This window comes from Colletes latitarsis, unplaced genomic scaffold (assembly GCF_051014445.1).
Source record: "Colletes latitarsis isolate SP2378_abdomen unplaced genomic scaffold, iyColLati1 scaffold0018, whole genome shotgun sequence".
NCBI classification, from domain to species: Eukaryota; Metazoa; Arthropoda; class Insecta; order Hymenoptera; family Colletidae; genus Colletes; species Colletes latitarsis.
In genome coordinates, this window is record NW_027488369.1 from 3,155,458 (window position 1) to 3,162,165 (window position 6,708).

Here is a 6,708-nt window from a genome sequence, read left to right on the forward strand (position 1 = left end):
GTCTGGGATTTTCACTCATCAGACTCATACTTTCGCATTCTTCACATACTTGTTGAACGGATCCTGGGTTTTTTCTGGTTTGGATTACGTAGTAATGTGGGACCACACCGAAACAATCAATTAAACCTGCTCTTGATAACTATTTTAGAGGATAACGCATGTCAGGTCTGGGATAAGTCTGGGATTTGACCTCATCAGGGTCATACTTTCGCAGTTTTAACATGCATGTTGACCTGATCGAGGGTTTTTTCTGCTTTGGATCACGTGGTAAAGTGGTACCACAACTAAAACAGTCAATTAAACCTAGTTTCGATCATTATTTTAGACGATAACGCAAGTTAGGTCTGGGATAGGTCTGGGATTAGCCCTCATCAGACTCATACTTTCGCATTCTTCACATACTTGTTGAACGGATCCTGGGTTTTTTCTGGTTTGGATCACGTAGTAATGTGGGACCACACTGAAACAATCAATTAAACCTGGTTATGATAAATATTTTAGAGGATAACGCCTGTTAGGTCTGGGTAAGGTCTAGGATTTGCCCTCCTCAGGCTCATACTTTCGCATATTTCTCATACTTCATGGCTAGATCCTGGGCTATTTCTGGATTGGATCACGTAGTAATGTGGTACCACACTGAAACACTCAATTAAACCTGGTTTTGTTCAATATTTTAGAGAATAATGTATGTTATGTCTAGGTTAGGTCTGGGATTTGCTCTCATCAGGCTCATTCTTTCGCATATTTCTCATACTTGCTGGCTAGATCCTGGGCTTTTTCTGGATCGCATCACGTGGTAATGAAGTACAACACTGAAACAGTCAATTAAACCTGGTTTCCATCAATATTTTAGAGGACTACGCATGTTAGGTCTAGGTAAGGCCTGGGATTTGCCCTCATCAGGGTCATACTTTCGCAGTTTTAACATACATGTTGACCTGATCGAGGGTTCTTAATCCTTTGGATCACGTAGTAAAGTGGCACCACACTGAAACATTCAATTAAACCTGGTCTTGATAAATATTTTGGAGGATAACGCATGTTAGGTTGGGTTAGGTCTAGGATTTGTCCTCATCAGGCTCATACATTCGCATATTTCTCATACTTCATGGCTAGATCCTGGGCTGTTTCAGGATTGTATCACGTAGTAATGTGGGACCACACTGAAACAGTCAATTAAACCTGGTTTGGATCAATATTTTAGAGGATAACGCATATCAGGTCTGGGATAGGTCTGGGATTTGCTCTCATCAGGCTCATTCTTTCGCATATTTCTCATACTTGATGGCTAGATCCTGCGCTTTTTCTGGATCGCATCACGTGGTAATGTGGGACCACACTGAAACAGTCAATTAAACCTGGTTTGGATCAATATTTTAGAGGATAACGCATGTCAGGTCTGGGATAGGTCTGGGATTTGACCTCATCAGGGTCATACTTTCGCAGTTTTAACATGCATGTTGACCTGATCGAGGGTTCTTAATGCTTTGGATCACGTAGTAAAGTGGTACCACACTGAAACAGTCCATTAAACCTGGTTTGGATCAATATTTTAGAGTATATCGCATGTTAGGTCTAGGTTAGCCCTGGGATTTTCACTCATCAGACTCATACCTTCGCATTCTTCACATACTTGTTGAACGGATCCTGGGTTTTTTCTGGTTTGGTTCACGCAGTAATGTGGTACCACACTGAAACATTCAATTAAACCTGGTCTTGATAAATATTTTGTAGGATAACGCATGTTAGGTTTGGGTTAGGTCTAGGATTTGTCCTCATCAGGCTCATACATTCGCATATTTCTCATACTTCATGGCTAGATCCTGGGCTGTTTCTGGATTGTATCACGTAGTAATGTGGGACCACACTGAAACAGTCAATTAAACCTGGTTTGGATCAATATTTTAGAGGATAACGCATGTCAGGTCTGGGATAGGTCTGGGATTTGACCTCATCAGGGTCATACTTTCGCAGTTTTAACATGCATGTTGACCTGATCGAGGGTTTTTTCTGCTTTGGATCACGTGGTAAAGTGGTACCACAACTAAAACAGTCAATTAAACCTGGTTTCGATCATTATTTTAGACGATAACGCATGTTAGGTCTGGGTTAGACCTGGGATTTTCACTCATCAGACTCATACTTTCGCATTCTTCACATACTTGTTGAACGGATCCTGGGTTTTTTCTGGTTTGGTTCACGTAGTAATGTGGTACCACACTGAAACATTCAATTAAACCTGGTCTTGATAAATATTTTAGAGGATAACGCATGTTAGGTTTGGGTTAGGTCTAGGATTTGTCCTCATCAGGCTCATACATTCGCATATTTCTCATACTTCATGGCTAGATCCTTGGCTGTTTCTGGATTGTATCACGTAGTAATGTGGTACCACGCTGAAACAGTCAATTAAACCTGGTTTCGATCAATATTTTTGAGGATAACGCAGGTTAGGTCTGGGATAGGTCAGGGATTTGACCTCATCACACTCATACTTTCGCACACTTCACATACTCGTTGAACAGATCCTGGGTTATTTTCTGGTTTGGATCTAATAGTAATGTGGTATCACACTGAAACAATAGATTAAACCAGGTTTCGATCAATATTTTAGAGAATAATTCATGTTAGGTCTAGGTTAGGCCTGGGATTTTCACTCATCAGACTCATACTTTCGCATTCTTCACATACTTGTTGAATGGATCCTGGGTTTTTTCTGGTTTGGATCACGTAGTAATGTGGGACCACACTGAAACAGTCAACTAAACCTGGTTTCGATCAATATTTTAGAGAATAATTCATGTTAGGTCTAGGTTAGGTCTGGGATTTGCTATCATCAGGCTCATTCTTTCGCATGTTTCTCATACTTGATGGCTAGATCCTGGGTTTTTTCTGGTTTGGATCACGTAGTAATGTAGGACCACACTGAAACAGTCAATTAAACCTGGTTTGGATCAACATCTCAGAGGACAACGCAAGTTAGGTCTGGGATAGGTCTGGGATTTGCCCTCATCAGGGTCATACTTTCGCAGTTTTAACATACATGTTGACCTGATCGAGTGTTTTTTCTGCTTTGGATCACGTAGTAAAGTGGTACCCCACTGAAACAGTCCATTAAACCTGGTTTGGATCAACATTTTAGAGGATGACGCATGTTAGGTCTAGGTTATGTCTGGGATTAGCCCTCATCAGACTCATACTTTCGCATTCTTCACATACTTGTTGAACGGATCCTGGGTTTTTTCTGGTTTGGATCACGTAGTAATGTGGGACCACACTGAAACAATCAATTAAACCTGGTTATGATAAATACTTTAGAGGATAACGCATGTTAGGTCTGGGTAAGGTCTAGGATTTGCCCTCGTCAGGCTCATACTTTCGCATATTTCTCATACTTCATGGCTAGATCCTGGGCTATTTCTGGATTGGATCACGTAGTAATGTGGTACCACACTGAAACAGTCAATTAAACCTGGTTTTGATCAATATTTTAGAGAATAATGTATGTTATGTCTAGGTTAGGTCTGGGATTTGCTCTCATCAGGCTCATTCTTTCGCATATTTCTCATACTTGATGACTAGATCCTGGGCTTTTTCTGGATCGCATCACGTGGTAATGAAGTACAACACTGAAACAGTCAATTAAACCTGGTTTCCATCAATATTTTAGAGGACAACGCATGTTAGGTCTAGGTAAGGCCTGGGATTTGCCCTCATCAGGGTCATACTTTCGCAGTTTTAACATACATGTTGACCTGATCGAGGGTTCTTAATGCTTTGGATCACGTAGTAAAGTGGTACCACACTGAAACATTCAATTTAACATGGTCTTGATAAATATTTTGGAGGATAACGCATGTTAGGTTTGGGTTAGGTCTAGGATTTGTCCTCATCAGGCTCATACATTCGCATATTTCTCATACTTCATGGCTAGATCCTGGGCTGTTTCAGGATTGTATCACGTAGTAATGTGGGACCACACTGAAACAGTCAATTAAACCTGACTTGGATCAATATTTTAGAGGATAACGCATGTCAGGTCTGGGATAGGTCTGGGATTTGACCTCATCAGGGTCATACTTTCGCAGTTTTAACATGCATGTTGACCTGATCGAGGGTTTTTTCTGCTTTGGATCACGTAGTAAAGTGGTACCACAACTAAAACAGTCAATTAAACCTGGTTTGGATCAATATTTTAGAGGATAACGCATGTTAGGTCTAGGTTAGCCCTGGGATTTTCACTCATCAGACTCATACTTTCGCATTCTTCACATACTTGTTGAACGGATCCTGGGTTTTTTCTGGTTTGGTTCACGTAGTAAGGTGGTACCACACTGAAACAGTCAATTAAACCTGGTTTCCATCAATATTTTAGAGGACAACGCATGTTAGGTCTAGGTAAGGCCTGGGATTTGCCCTCATCAGGGTCATACTTTCGCAGTTTTAACATGCATGTTGAACGGATCCTGGGTTTTTTCTGGTTTGATTCACGTAGTAATGTGGTACCACACTGAAACATTCAATTAAACCTGGTCTTGATAAATATTTTAGAGGATAACGCATGTTAGGTTTGGGTTAGGTCTAGGATTTATCCTCATCAGGCTCATACATTCGCATATTTCTCATACTTCATGGCTAGATCCTTGGCTGTTTCTGGATTGTATCACGTAGTAATGTGGTACCACGCTGAAACAGTCAATTAAACCTGGTTTCGATCAATATTTTTGAGGATAACGCAAGTTAGGTCTGGGATAGGTCTGGGATTTGACCTCATCAGACTCATACTTTCGCACACTTCACATACTCGTTGAACAGATCCTGGGTTATTTTCTGGTTTGGATCTAATAGTAATGTGGTACCACACTGAAACAATAGATTAAACCAGGTTTCGATCAATATTTTAGAGAATAATTCATGTTAGGTCTAGGTTAGGCCTGGGATTTTCACTCATCAGACTCATACTTTCGCATTCTTCACATACTTGTTGAACGGATCCTGGGTTTTTTCTGGTTTGGATCACGTAGTAATGTGGTACCACACTGAATCAGTCGATTAAACCCGGTTTCGATCAATATTTTAGAGGATAACGCATGTTAAGTCTGGGATAGGTCTGGGATTTGACCTCATCAGACTCATACTTTCGCACACTTCACATACTCGTTGAACAGATCCTGGGTTATTTTCTGGTTTGGATCTAATAGTAATGTGGTACCACACTGAAACAATAGATTAAACCAGGTTTCGATCAATATTTTAGAGAACAATTCATGTTAGGTCTAGGTTAGGCCTGGGATTTTCACTCATCAGACTCATACTTTCGCAGTTTTAACATGCATGTTGACCTGATCGAGGCTTTTTTCTGCTTTGGATCAGGTGGTAAAGCGGTACCACAACTAAAACAGTCAATTAAACCTGGTTTCGATCATTATTTTAGACGATAACGCAAGTTAGGTCTGGGATAGGTCTGGGATTAGCCCTCATCAGACTCATACTTTCGCATTCTTCACATACTTGTTGAACGGATCCTGGGTTTTTTCTGGTTTGGATCACGTAGTAATGTGGGACCACACTGAAACAATCAATTAAACCTGGTTATGATAAATACTTTAGAGGATAACGCATGTTAGGTCTGGGTAAGGTCTAGGATTTGCCCTCGTCAGGCTCATACTTTCGCATATTTCTCATACTTCATGGCTAGATCCTGGGCTATTTCTGGATTGGATCACGTAGTAATGTGGTACCACACTGAAACAGTCAATTAAACCTGGTTTTGATCAATATTTTAGAGAATAATGTATGTTATGTCTAGGTTAGGTCTGGGATTTGCTCTCATCAGGCTCATTCTTTCGCATATTTCTCATACTTGATGGCTAGATCCTGGGCTTTTTCTGGATCGCATCACGTGGTAATGAAGTACAACACTGAAACAGTCAATTAAACCTGGTTTCCATCAATATTTTAGAGGACAACGCATGTTAGGTCTAGGTAAGGCCTGGGATTTGCCCTCATCAGGGTCATACTTTCGCAGTTTTAACATACATGTTGACCTGATCGAGGGTTCTTAATGCTTTGGATCACGTAGTAAAGTGGTACCACACTGAAACATTCAATTTAACCTGGTCTTGATAAATATTTTGGAGGATAACGCATGTTAGGTTTGGGTTAGGTCTAGGATTTGTCCTCATCAGGCTCATACATTCGCATATTTCTCATACTTCATGGCTAGATCCTGGGCTGTTTCAGGATTGTGTCACGTAGTAATGTGGGACCACACTGAAACAGTCAATTAAACCTGGTTTGGATCAATATTTTAGAGGATAACGCATGTCAGGTCTGGGATAGGTCTGGGATTTGACCTCATCAGGGTCATACTTTCGCAGTTTTAACATGCATGTTGACCTGATCGAGGGTTTTTTCTGCTTTGGATCACGTAGTAAAGTGGTACCACAACTAAAACAGTCAATTAAACCTGGTTTGGATCAATATTTTAGAGGATAACGCATGTTAGGTCTAGGTTAGCCCTGGGATTTTCACTCATCAGACTCATACTTTCGCATTCTTCACATACTTGTTGAACGGATCCTGGGTTTTTTCTGGTTTGGTTCACGTAGTAAGGTGGTACCAAACTGAAACAGTCAATTAAACCTGGTTTCCATCAATATTTTAGAGGACAACGCATGTTAGGTCTAGGTAAGGCCTGGGATTTGC